The sequence below is a fragment of the Arvicola amphibius genome, chromosome 7, assembly GCF_903992535.2.
Source record: "Arvicola amphibius chromosome 7, mArvAmp1.2, whole genome shotgun sequence".
NCBI classification, from domain to species: domain Eukaryota; kingdom Metazoa; phylum Chordata; class Mammalia; order Rodentia; family Cricetidae; genus Arvicola; species Arvicola amphibius.
The window spans coordinates 109,509,366-109,523,835 of NC_052053.1; positions in this window are offsets into that span (position 1 = coordinate 109,509,366).

A 14,470-nucleotide genomic window follows, 5' to 3' on the forward strand; every position below is an offset into this window, starting at 1 on the left:
GGTGCTGGTCAGCTTGAAGATTTCACAAGACTCTAGAGCAGTCAGTGTGAAGACTCCTAAAAAAATGTAAAAATACATTCACTGCGTGAGTCAGACATTCCACTCCTTGGCGTGTGCCCAAAGGACATAGCATCCTACTCCACAGTATTTGGAGTACGTACTTGCTCAGCATTTCATCATCATTTCGTTCATTATAGGCAGGAAATGGAAACAATCGCAGTGTTCTTTACCTGATAAATGGCTAAACAGATACACGATGGAATATTATGCACCACAAGTTCTCTCATAATTTTAGGTCCCTGTTCTGAACCTCTAGATGTGAGCATATAACCAAGAGTAACTGAATATATCAGGAAAGTACAAAGCAAACATTGAAGGTGTGGGGGGGTGGGGTTGGGGACCTCTAGAGAAAGAGACAGCAGGGCACAGGTGCTATGAAGGGGGAAACATCTGGAGAGTGAATGAAGGAGGAATAAAAAAGATGCTTGGAAAAATACAAGAAATTATTTTATATTTATTTGCAATCTTTCTCTCCCCCCCCACCCCAACCAAAACACTCACACATACATTGAAGCTATCGCTCTTATGATGACAATGTTTCCTCCTAAAGCCATTACCTACATAACAATTACAGTGCCAGGAATGGAATGTCTTCTGAGCTGTTGATCAGAGAAACCTAAGAATCTCCTAAATGACATTGCCTATTGCTGGCAAGGCTCTTGGTTACCTACAAAAGTTAAAGGTATGATACTTCACACAACAGACTTGGAGAAATTGAGCTAGAACTGACCTGGTAGTTCCCCTCCATCCAAAGACTAGCCCTCATCAGTACCAGAAAGAGTTGCTATGTAAGTTGCCAAGGGAGAACAGTCATTAGTAGTCCTACCTAGCTGTGATGCCTATGACCCAAAACAGTGACCAGTTTCCTCAAGTATGGATTAATTTATACATATATGTGTATATATACGTATATATGTATATATGTGTGTATATATACGTATATACACACATATATACACATATATGTATATGTATTTAAACTCACACACACATATATATTTCAGATAGACAATAAATGGGCACCTGTTTTGTTTCAAATATAATATTTCAACTTAATGAGACAGATTTTGTTTTATTTGTGAATGAGATGGATTTCCTGTTTCCTTGTGAATGAGACATTCGTAAGCTGATATGCTTTTAGGGGCAAGACATTAGAATTTCCAGCTGTGAACATTCAGAACATTTGTCTTTCCACTTTTTGCATCTTTCTCTGTATTTTTCTTGAAACAGTAAATACTTGAAACCTGAATGCATCACTGGCAGGTATTGTAACAAAGCGACTAGAAAACAGTGAACTATTTGGTCTGTCATTCTTGATGGAAATGACCCATAACTATGCCATCCCACCCAAAGATTCAATGGTAGTCTTCTTTTCTTTTACATTCTAAAAAAAGGTTTGGAGATTATAAAATAATTATAACGCTTCTTCTTCCTCTTTCCTCCTCTAAACCCCCCATATACTCCAGAAGATGTCTTTCTTGTTGCTATTCCCATCGGTGGGAAGGAGGGAAACAGACGTATGGGAAGGAAGACTCCAGTGGAAGGCTCAGAATGGGATCTGCCCCTTACTCTTGCAGTTTATTGAATCTTCAGTTCACTGGACAAAAGACTGGAAAATTTAAACCAGTCAGTTGCCAAGGCCCAGCTCAATCTGATGGGCCTTATCATCATTCTAAGAAGCACAGGGTGATAGAAAGCTTCCCCGTGATCTACCTCTCCGTCCAGTTAAGATGACTCTGTTCTGGAGAAAAAGTAGTCATCTTCCATGAGAAACAGCCAGGTTTTGTCTTTTTTTTCCTGTTGTTTCACCTCACTCAAGGTGTATGCCCTTGTACTCGCCAGAAGGTTAGATTGTAGTTTTTTTTTGAAGTTCATCAAAGTGTGAACTGAAAGACAGGCTGTCTTCTCTACCTTCACCATCAGGAATGTGAAATTTCTATGTCCAAGCAGAATCTATGAGGATATCATAGATAGTGTTAACAATTAGTTATTGGGTCCTTCTCAGTAGACATTGAAAGGCTTTCCCTGAGCTGTTTAAGAAGATGGTTCCTTGGTCAACTAGTCCTGCTTTCTCTGGGCCTGGAGTTGCTCCCTTGGTCATTGGCTTTGGGCTCTGGAATGTTCTGTTATCTACTTTAGCAATATTGGAAGAAAGTATTGGAGAATGTGCTCTTGTAAACTCTGTTCAGCTTTTTCAGTCAGCTTGTGTTCTAGTCACTCTAGAGGTAAAGCAAGAAGTTTAATAAAAGAATCCAAAAGAAGGCTAAGCAAGGCTTCTAGTCCCTAGAACCAATGAACGCTTATAAGGAAGAGGGTTCATTACAGACATGATTGAGAACTTTTGACATTTGACTATCATTCTGGATTATCTGGGAAGTTTGAAAGAATACTCTGACGTATCCTTATGAGAGAAATGCAGAAGGAAAATGGCCCACAGAATATGAGTAGTTGATATGAAAATGAAGATTGTAGTTATGTAGCCCAAAGCCTAAAAGTAGCAAGGATAGCTGTGAACCAGCAGAAGGTGGGAGACAGGCATGGAATGGCTGTTCTCTAACGTTCCTGATGAAAGAGACTCTGCTTGACTTGAGGGCTTTGCACTGCAGAACTGTGAGCAGAAAACATGCTAGCTGAAGCTATGTTTGTGATACAGTCAGCTTTCTTTATCTGTGGGTTTTTCATCCAGGGGTTCAAGCAATCAAATGTCTTATTAAGGCAAGCCCTACCTAGAGGGAATATGTACAGATCTTTTTCTTGCCATAGTTCTGTAAACAGTAGAGTTTGTCAATTGTTCAGTTGTTGCCTACATTGTGATAAGTATTATAAGTGCTGTATAAGTATTATAAGAACTGATCTAAAATATGCAGAGGATGTGCACATGTTACATGCAAATGTTAGGCTTTTGCAAAAGGAGTTTAAGCATATTTGGTAACCTTGGACTTAGCTGTTCAAGAGGTTCTTGGAACCAATCACCCACAAATACTGAAGGATGACTATGATTGGTTATAGTGTCCACAGAAAACTGAAATTTATGTTGACGTGTATTTGGCAATAGAATTCTTTTGAAAACATAGTACACTTCAGGCCCATTTGTGTCTAGCAATTCTATGTGAAATAATCACAGACTAAGATCTCTTTTGGTCATGGTTCTTAAACCTGTCAAATCTCCTATTTGTTTCCCAGTCTCTGTACTCAGTCTGACTTTCTTCCTTTTTGAAAATTTAATGTGGGCTATTCTGAAGTCATCTGAAGGGATAAGCTAAATCTTACTTTTGTAGCTGGGCTCATTCTGGTGACAGTCTGATTTCTAAGTATTTGCTGGGAAATACAAAAGCATTCATTTCCTCCAATGCTACAAACTCCAATTTCTAATTTCTTATTTAGCTTTGATTACAGCTGGCAGGTAGAGAGCTCCTAGCAGATTCCCCTCTCCAGTTGATATGTTTGCCTACTGGAAAATTTTTGCTTGAGCTCAGATTTTTCGTGAATTATAAAAGCAGCAAAAGCAGGCTTGGCATGATACTACCTGAACCTTCCTCAGTCATACCTTCAGAACTGTAGACTCGGCTGAATGTAGTCTGGCTTTCAGAGTATGAAAAGCCACTGCCTGTGTGTGTGCGTGTATGTATGTGTGTTGTGTGTTATGTATTATGTATGTTGTATATGTGTTTGTTTTGTATGCACATGTGTATACCTGCATGAATATGTGTATTGTGTTGTTTGTATGTTTATGAGTGTGTGATGTATGTGAATTTATGTGTGATAGTTGCATGTGTGAGTTTGTGCATGGTATGGTGTGTATATATGTGTGTGATGGTGTATGTGCGTACATATATGTGTATCTATTTGTGTGTATGTGGTGCATGTGTGCATATATGCATGTTGTGTTTGTGCATGCATGCATGAGTGCATATGTATATGTATGTGTGTGTGGTATGCATGTTTATGTGTCTGTGTGTACAGTCATATGTGTGTGTACAGGCATGCATGTGTGTGCATAGTAAACACATTTCTTTCTATCTCTTGGCTCCAGTCATTGCCATATCCTGCTTGGAAGGAAGGGCTAGGAGTAGACAGTTATCTAGAACAAGTGTCTTCAAGAAAGTTGTGAGAGGGAGAAAGAGAAAGAAAGGGCGTGGATTTGAGTAGATGAGGAGAAGCTGAGTGGAGTTGGGAGAGGAAAAACCATAATCAGAATATGTTGCATGGAAAAAAATCTATTTTTAATGACAAAAGGAAAGTTATACACACAGTTTTCAATTCCGACTCTTGGTTCACATTTAAGTAGCACCCAGATGCCTGTAGTAGGATCTGTAAGTGGGTGGACACTCACAGGTCTTCCTGTTGTCGGGGCTTCTGTTGGAGTATAGGAACCACGACATCTAGAGAATGATAGTCAGCTATCCCTGCTACTCTTTCTCTACAGCTCATTTGACAACCCAAACAAGACAAAGGCAGAAAAAAAAACACCTGAAAAAGAAACAAAACCAAACAACATTCCTCTTGATATATTGAGTTCTTGTAGTATGTGAGAAGTCTACCTTGCTAGCTTAGTACAGAGTTCAGTGCTGGAAGAGCAAGGACTCTCTTTAAAGTACCATTTGCCACAGTTTTTTGGCAATTTTGTTTTTCTTGAAAGCAATGTTTATGTATGATGTATTTTAAAACTCTTACAAAACCTGGATGTATAAATTAATATTTAATGGATGAAAGTATATTGTAAGCATTTTTGTGGCTTTGGGTATTACAAAATTATAAAGAAATAACTAGTTTCACAAGCTAAGTTTATACTTATTTTCCTTGGTGAATGTAGCAGTGCTTCCTTGGGAGACCTAGGTTTTCATTGTATGCAGACTGTGTGTTAAATGTATGATGAAAAAGACATTAATTATAACATCAAACTCTTGCATACTTTATAACATCAAACTCTTGAGCGTTTTACATACACAGGCTTCTACTTGCTTTGGTATAATGAAAATTCACAAATAAATGGCTGTTTGGATTATGATCTAAGCACATTTCTAAGCATGTGTTAAATCTTTGAGTGACACATTGGATAACATAGTGCAAATTGGCTGCCATTTCTCATACCTAATGATGGTTAATAGTTCAGAAAACAAGCTCAGGATTCACACTCTTGTAATGGGGATGTGCCACTGTCAAATCACTTAGATATAATTATGATTTTGAAATAATAATGACTAAGTGTGCGTAATTAACAAAACCGAACTTTGAGTGTAAAGGAAATGAGAAAATGTATTTGACTATTAAAAGTGAAATGCAAGATCCACTTACTTTTTATTTGGTTATACTTAAGACTTACAGCATGATGCTTTGACATGCTTATATGTGGTAAAATGGTCATTATAGTGAAGAAAACCCACTCATCTATCAACTTGCCATCATTCTTCAGCTTTCTGGTAAGAATAGCTAAGGTATTCCTAGTAAATTTCCACCTTACAGTATCATAACAATAGTCCCCATGGAGCGCTTTAGATCTCTAGACATCCTGCATGTCTGTACCCATGTTACTTTGGTCATCTATCTTTCTATTTCCATACCGCACTCTTAGATTTCATCCTTGGTGGCTTCCCATGTCTAGAGAACTAAGACTGATAAGAGGCAAAAAAACCAAAACCAAAACCAAAACCAAAACTAAAACCAAAACCAAAACCAAAACCCACTTTCACTAAGAATGCAGTGAATTAATTCTTACTGAGACTAAGACCACTGTTTTTGTTTTTTGAGGTATCGTGTCTATTATACATTTTATGAAGCTGCAAGGAAGTACTGGAAATGTGTTGGGCTTTATACTGCCCATGCTAGCACAGCACGCTGTCTTTCGTGTCAAATCTCATCATACAAGTCTACGAATTTATTTTGGATATGAGGAAAAAGGGACAGATCTAAGGTCAAGATAACCATGTACACACCAGCCTTGATTTGAAGGTTAACAAAACCATATGTGACTTGTTCCTTGAGGAGAAGAAATAGGGCAAGTGTAGATAAAGTTGGTTTGGAAATATTTTTTTATAGATTAGTTATTTGAATTTTGTTATTGTTGACCTTCAGTCTGAGTCTGTGACTTCTACCCTCTTTTTTCTCACTATTGCTTTAAACTTGAATGGTATTTTTGATTTCTTGTTGTCAGCTTAAGTATCTGTTTCTTGAATGTTTTGTTCATTGTATCTTCTTAGAAATGTAAAATCATTTTGAATGAGGTAACCCAGATCCAGAAAGACAATTATCACATGTACTCACTCATAAGTGGTTTTTAAACATAAAGCAAAGAAAACCAGAATACAAATCACAATCCCAGAGAATTTAGACAACAATGTGGACACTAAGAGAGACTTACATACATCTAATCTACATGGGAAGTAGAAAAAGACAAGATCTCCTGAGTAAATTGGGAGCATCGGGACCTTGGGGGAGGATTGAATAGGAGGGGAACAGAGAAAAATGTAGAACTCAATAAAAATCAATAAAAAAAGAAATAGAATGTACTTGATACATATTAAGTATCTCCTCATATGTTAAACGCTTTTTGCTAATTTAGTAACTCACAGAGTTCGAGGTGGAAAGGGAGGCATTGCAACAGACACTAATGAAATTCAGGGAAACATTAAAACATAGTTTGAAATGTCAAAGTAATGGATACATTTTTAGACACTTAAGACCTTAACTAGCGTTTCTATTGCTGGGATGGAACACCATGGCCGAAGAGCACATTGGGAAGGAAAGGGTTTATTCCGCTTACGCTTCCACAGCACTGTGCATCACTGAAGGAAGTCAGGACAGTCAATCAAACAGGGCAGGAACCTGGAGGCTGGAGCTGATGCAGAAACCGTGGAGGAGTGCTGCTTTCAGGCTCGTTCTCCATGGCTTGCTCAGTCTACTTTCTTATAGACCACCAATCCAGCGATAGCCGTACCCACAATCAACTGCACTGTTTCTCCATCAATCACCAATTAAGAAAATGGCCTAACGTTGGATTGTATGGTATCATTTTCCCAGCTGAGGTTCCCTCCTTTCAGATAAAACTATCCAGCACGTGACCTAACAAAATTAAGCAAAGAGAACATAAACAAATTAAACAGATCTGTAGTAATTAATGGGATTGAAATTGTAAATCTCCTTACTGAAAATGTCTAAGCCCCCAATGGACTTACTGCTGATTCCTTCCTGATCTTTAAAGAACACCTAACACAATGTCCTTCAAGTTATCCAGTAAAACAGACAGGAAAGAGTACTACCCAGATTATTTTACGAAGCCAGTATTATTTTGATGTCAAAAATAAATAAGGATTAAACAAAGACAGGAAACTATAGGTCATCCTTCCTTATGAACATCCATGCAAAAAGATTCAATAAGAAATTTGCAAACAGGCTGGAAATGTGGCTCAGTCATTAAGAGCACTTGGTAGTCTTGAACAGGACATGGGTTTGATTCTCAACACCTAGCTCATGTGACTACCAACAACTTGTAACTCTAGTGCCAGGGGACCCAACACTTATCCAGTTTCTGTGGGTACTAGGCACACATATGGTGCATATATATAGATGCAGATACTCATGCATACATATAAAATAAAAATAAATCTTTAAAATTGCAAACAAAATTCCATAACACATTTAATAGATTATTGGCCTCAATCAAATTGACTCATTTCAGATATGCAAGCATAGTTTAATGTACATAAATCAATAAATATAATACATCAAGAGAATCAAGGACAGGAATCACATGATCACCTTGGTGGATGCACAAAAGTCCTTCAAAAAAGTCAAATATTCCTTCATGATTAAACTCCTGAAGAAATTACAAAGAGAAGAGGCATAGCTCACCACAATAAAGGCTATATATGCCAAAGACATATATAACATTACATTAAAATGGGAAAACAAAAATATTTTGCTAAAACTAGAATGTGACAAAGGTGACCACTTTCTCCATGTTTATTCAGTATAGCTCTTCAAGTTTTAGCTACAGCAATAAGAGAAACATAGATAAAAGAGATGCAAATAGAAAATGAGGAAGCCAAATTACCCTTATGTTTTCATGGCATGAGCCTATATATGAAACTCCAAAGTCTTAATCAGAAAACTCTTAAATTTGATAGGCACTAAAAAAAAGAAGCAGAATAGAAAATCAACATACAAATCAGTAGCTTTTTGTATACATGCATAATGAACACGCTGAGAAAGAAAACTGGAAAATAACCCCATTCATAATATCTTAAAGAAAACCCCAGAAATAAACCTAACCCAAGAAATAAAGACATTTACAATGAGAATTTTAAAGCAATAAAGAAAGGAACTGAAGAAGAGATTAGAAGATGGAAAGATCTCCCATGCTTCTGTGCCAGCAGAGTCAATGTTATGAAAATGTCTGACAGGTTTCTATTATTGTGATAGACCTTGACCAAAAGCAGCTTGGGGAGGAAAGGGTCTATTTGGTTTGCTAGTTATAGTTCATCATCAGAATTCAAGGCAGGAATTCAAGGCAGGAACCTGAAGGCAGGAACAGAGTGGGGCCTCGGAGACATAGCTTACTAGTTTGCTTCCCATAGCTTTCCAGGGCTGCCGCTCCCCAGAGTAGCCTCCCATATAAGTCATTTACCAAGAAAATGTCTCAAAGACTTTCCTAGGCTCAGTCTGATGGAGACATTTCCTCACTGGAAGCTTCACCTTCCAAATGACTCTAGCTTCGGTCAGGTTAACATCCACAACAAAAATCTAACCAGGATAATGGCTCTATTATGCAAAGAGATCTATAGATATGATGCAATCCTCATCAAAAGTCCATTGACCCAGAAATAGAAAAAAAATCATAAATTCATATGGAAGCACAAAGCCCCCAAAACCAGAGGAATCCTAAGCAAAAATAGGAGAATCACATCATCCATTGCCATGTTATGCAGCCAGTGGCAAAAGCAACATGGGATTGTCATGAGAGCAGGGATGTAAGTCAGTGGAATAAAGTGATGAGCCGGGAGTAAACCCATATAGAATTTTCAGAAGTGGTATCAAAACATACCTTGGAGCAGGGAGGAACCCAACTGAATTTCTATATGTAGAGGAGTGAAACTAGATCCCTGTATCTCCTCCCAATAAAATATCAACTAGAATGTATCAAAGAGCTTAATGTAAGACCCAAACTCCGATACTATTTGGAGAAAATATAGGAAAACACTTCAAGATAGAGGCAAGGAAGGACTTTTGTGAAGGACCCAGACAGGTCAGGAGGAAAAGTCAAGAACTCACAAATGGGATAGCATGAAATTATAAAGCCTCTGTCCTTTAAAGAAAGCTTTAACCAAGTGAAGGAGCAGCCTAGAGAAGGAGAGAATAGTCTTCAGTAGCTAAACCATGACAGGGGATTAATAGCTAACATATAGAAGAGCACAAAGCACCACAAAGCTAAAAATCAAATAATACCAATAAATGGGCAATGAATTAAACACTCCTAAGATGAATATAAATGGCTCAATAATGAAAAAAAAATGTCCTATGGTCTCATTCATCTGAAAAATGCAAATTAAAATATCACTGAGATTTTGTCTCACCCTTGTCTTTCAGGGTAACCTATGTGAAGGCAACAGTGGAGCATGTCTTTCCATGGACCAGCTGCCCCAGCCTGGCCTTTCCCTCGATGACGCAGAAGGAGATCCCCATCATGAGACACAGGGCAGGCAGGAAGATCACCAGCCCAATGGAGCCCATGTCAAGGGCAATCACCATCAGGTGAGCCTTCTTTTTCTCCACCAAGGTGGTGACTGTATTGACCCCTGCTGGAAGGACAGGTGGTCTTTTGGTAGGGAGGTCTCCTTTGCCTGCGGCTTTGTTCTCAGGACAGGCCAGGGGCCTTTGCCTCTTCTCCTACCTGTCCTTGTGGGCAAGCGTAAGCAGCTGGGTAGCTGTTTGCTGGACCAGGGCCGGGGTGAACTGGTTAATGGCAGAAGGTACTTTCAGCCACTTATAGAGGATGGCACTTTGCTGCTGCAGCTCAATGAGGCAGGGCCGTTTGCCAAACCGTGTGAGAGATCTCCTTTGGGCTGGATGTGCCGCCCATGGCCGGAATTCTGAGGCTTTTTCTCAAACAGGAGGATTCACCACCCCTTTGACCTTCCGTTTCCTCACGATGGTGGGCGCTGAGATCACCTTCTTCTCTTTGGCTGTTTACTTTCAGCGTCTTGCTCTGGCTGGAGGAGAGACCCACGTTTAGTTTGTTAATCCTCCCTAACTGGGGCGCTTTTCGCCAGCTGCTCATCTTTCCCAGACGGTGATCTCAGTCACTCCCTCTTGGTCTCACCCGTTCTTTACTCTTTCCATTTCCTCTCCCCCTGCTTTGGCTCCTGGATGACACAGACATCTCCGAGCTTCTCTCGTCCCCTTAGCACTCCTCTTAGATAGACTTCAATCCAGAGCTCATTAAATATTCAGAAGGGGAAAAAAATTTTCGGAAAGAAATACTAGAAATTTGGTTAAAGTCAGCTCTTTGGGGCTTTCCTCCTTATCCTTCTAAAGAGAAGGATGGCTTTGTTCTAATCTACCAGACTCTCAATGTAAGATAAATGCAAGATAAGAAAAAAGTGGGGGGTGTTTTCTATTTTACATTGTTTTCTTAGGCGTCTTGGGTCAGCAGCTCTTTAGAAGTGTAGGGGGACGTGGACACAGCCTGCTTGAGGGCTGGGACTGCCATCCTTTGTCAGACCACATGATCGTGTGGACAGTCATGGAGGAATTAACAAGTAAAACGTAAATCTTTACTTTTCGTTTTCATACTGCTCGAATTCTCATAGGAGTAGAAGGCCACTCATGAATCTCTTCCAGGTGTGCAGTTTTACAAGGTGAAAAATATCTCATTCTGTTTATGCCATTTAATATAATCTCTAGATAAGGGGCCAGTAATAGATTCAAAGATGGGTTATGTGAATAAAAATACAAGTATTCTATATCAGAATTAAGAATCCTGGGTTGGTCATAAGTGATATCTCTACTCAAAGTTGACCTCACTTCTCGGCGGTCCCTGTGACCTTTCTGTCTAAAAGCTGTTCTATCTGTAACTTTCTGCCCATAATGTGATCTACAAAAGTGGTGGCAAATTTGTGAGACTGGTAATTATGTGCTTTTACCCACTGCTGTTAGGATGTTGAACGCTGAGATTGCTCTGAGCTCCTGACCTGTTCTGGATTTGATGTTATTTCTGGGTCATCATTGTTATATTCTTCAGCCTGCATTTTGTCCCTTTCATTACTCAGAAGCAATGGATAAAAACCTATTACCAATATGTATGTGTCAAAGTTCTTTAGAGGAATAGAGCTCTGTGTGTGTGTGAGAGAGAGAGAGAGAGAGAGAAAGAGAGAGGGGGAGAGGAAGAGGGAGAGGGAGAGAGCAGTGTGTGTGTGTGTGTGTGTGTGTACACACGTGCGTGCGTGCGTGTGTTTGTGTGTGTGAAGTGTAAAGATTCGTTTGCATAATATCCAATAAAGGCTATCTGCATGCCAGGGAGCCTGGCAACCCCATGATTAGCTGCTCAGTTGGTATGGCTCAGTGGACACAGTCTTGCTTTAAAAATCTGTAAGACTGCTGGGGAAAAGCAGATCTTAGTTCCACACTGGAAGGTGGAGGAAGAACGGCAGCTGCAGCAGTGACACTTGATGGTGCCACACACCAGCGAGCAATGGAGGTGGGCAACAAGCAGAACTGCCTTTTCCTAGGATCTGAGAGGTTTGGCCTGCTGTGGGAATGGGTTGCTCACTGTAGCGGTGGTTCTCTTCCCTCACTGCAGTCACTGCTTCCTGGAAATATCCTTACCAGACCCACTAGGAGATGTGTCTTAGGTTCTAGATCTAGTGTGAGGTGGAGAATCAACACAACCCATCATAGCATTGTTATCTTTCTCTTCCCCTAGGGCAGTGTTTCCCATATTGTGGTAGTAGAGTCGTGTTAAAAACTCAGTTTTCTGACTCTACCCTGGAAATCCTGAATTAGATTTAGCAAGGAGAGTCCTATTGATGTGTGGGAGATACCCAGTTCTAATATTTATCTGAACACAGGGAAGAATCCTTGAGAGCTAAGGCACCTTACGTTTATATACATTTTTAAATTTTCAGGCACGCTCATCTCTTTACGAGTTCCCTTCTAACCCTCTGTCTCCTTCTCCTCTTCTGAATGTGAGCTGGAACCAGAGGAAAAAGAGGTACAGATAGGGAGATATCACTCACTTGATTTTATTGTCACTTTGTGTTATGTGTTTGTTTTGTTTTCTTCCTGTTTAATGAAAATAGAATATTTTCTAATTCAGTGTATCCTGATTACGGTTTCCACTCCCTTGGCTCCTGCCAATGCCTCCCCATCTTCTTTCCCAACTGGATCCACTCCCTTTCTGTCTCTCATTAGAAAAGAACAGGCTTCTAAGAGATAACAACAAAACATAACAAAATAAAATATAATAATGATGTGGGATTTTTCTCTGTATGCTGTGATTACCATTAATGAATAAAGGAATTGCTTTGAGCCAATAGCAGGGCAGACGTAGGTGGGGAAAACTAAACTATATGCTGGGAGAAAAAAAGAGCAGGGCTGAGTGGCCAGGATGAACAAGCAGCTCCATCCAACATAGTAAGATAAAACAAAGCCCGTCACATGGAAGTTGGACAAGGAAGAAAAGAGTTCAAGAGAAGTCACAAGAATCAGAGACTCACTTGTTCACACACTCAGGAGTTCAATAAAAATGGTAAACTGGAAGCTATGTTTAGGCAGAGGACTTGGTGCAGACCTAAACAGGTCCCGTGTTTGCTGCTTCAGTATCTGTGAGTTCATATGAGCTTTTCTCAGTTGATTTAAAAGTCCTCAAATAATGGGGGAGATAGAGTCCCAACCAGCCATCTCTTGTCACCAAACAAAGCCTACAGTACTGGTACTGGATTACATTGAATTGAGTTGTTGGCCAAAGGGGTCCCATGGAAATCCCCAAACAACCCACATTGTTGCCAGGACTTTATGTTGCTTTCCACACACTGGCAGCAAGGCCCCATTGCTGAAGACAACACCCACTGAACACGGAGAAAACAAGCTGAGGCGCACATCCACTCTTATGTTCTAATGTCTTTGGTATGGGAAGGTACTCTAAAGGCTGCCGAAAGAGAAGCAGAAACACCAACCCAGCCACAGTCCCTTTGATCTATAGTTCTGTCCCAGTTGCAAAATATGCTAGCACATGGTGGCACAAAACTTGTGGGTGTAACTATTCAATGTCTTCTTTGATTTAAGGCCCACTCCATGAGATGAAACACATACCCTAAAATGCTTGGGTGACCAGGAACCCAAGAAAAGATATCCCAAAGACATAGAGCTAAAAAAATACTACTGTTCTTAAAAAAAATCAGTAGTCATGTACTGGCTTTTTGGGATCCTATTCTATTTGGATGCACACCTTCCTAGGCCTGGATGGAGCGGGGAGGGCCTTGGACTTCCCACAGGACAGGGTACTCTGCCCTCTCTTAGGATTGGAGGGGGAGGGGAGAGGGTGAGTGGGGGAGATGGAGGGAAATGGGAGGAGGGGAGGAGGTGGAAATTTTTAATGGTATTATTTATAAAGCAAAAAATTGTTAAGATAATGAATTGAAAAAAAGCAGTAGTGATAAATGATTCCTAATGGTATTCTTTTATACTCATAGATCAGTGCCTTATTCAGCTATCATCAGAGAACCTACCTTCTGCAACAGATGGGAAAAAACACAGAGACCCACAGCCAGATATTAATACACAGAGAGAGACCGTGGGATAGTCAGCTCTGAAAAGGATATCTCCATGTATTTCCTCCCTTCAGAGGTCAGGGTATCCTGCACAAGAGGAAAGGGGAAGAGTATAGGAGTCAGAGGATATAGAGGACACCAGGAAAACAAGCCCCTCTAAATCACTTATTTTTTTTTTATCTCCTTGGTGTGGCAATTATTCAAATGCTGGATCTTTTGTGTGAAGCACAAGGCAGAGGAAGATCAATTTTGATCCTTTGCCAGATTCTTCACTGGAATCTTTGATAGAACTTGTGGGGGAAAGATCAGGTTAGATTTTTGCTACATCAAAAAGAAGCAGCTTGGCGTGAATGGTCACTGTCCCCTAAAATATTCTCCCAAGTCCCCTGTGTCCCTACTTGAGATGAATTTAGAGGACACATGACAAAGGGAGGGGATCCTAGCATTCTCCTTGGACTACATAGTTAAAATGTTATTTCTTATTTGGACTTGGCCATAGTTACAAGGCCTCAGCAAAGCTCTACTTAACATTGCATTTCGTGAAGAACCTTTTTCTATTGTTGGTTTCAAAGAGTTACTTTTCTATAGAACAATCCTTTTCAAATAATTTTTCAAGGTGGACTGAGATGACTATTTCTCAAAAAAAT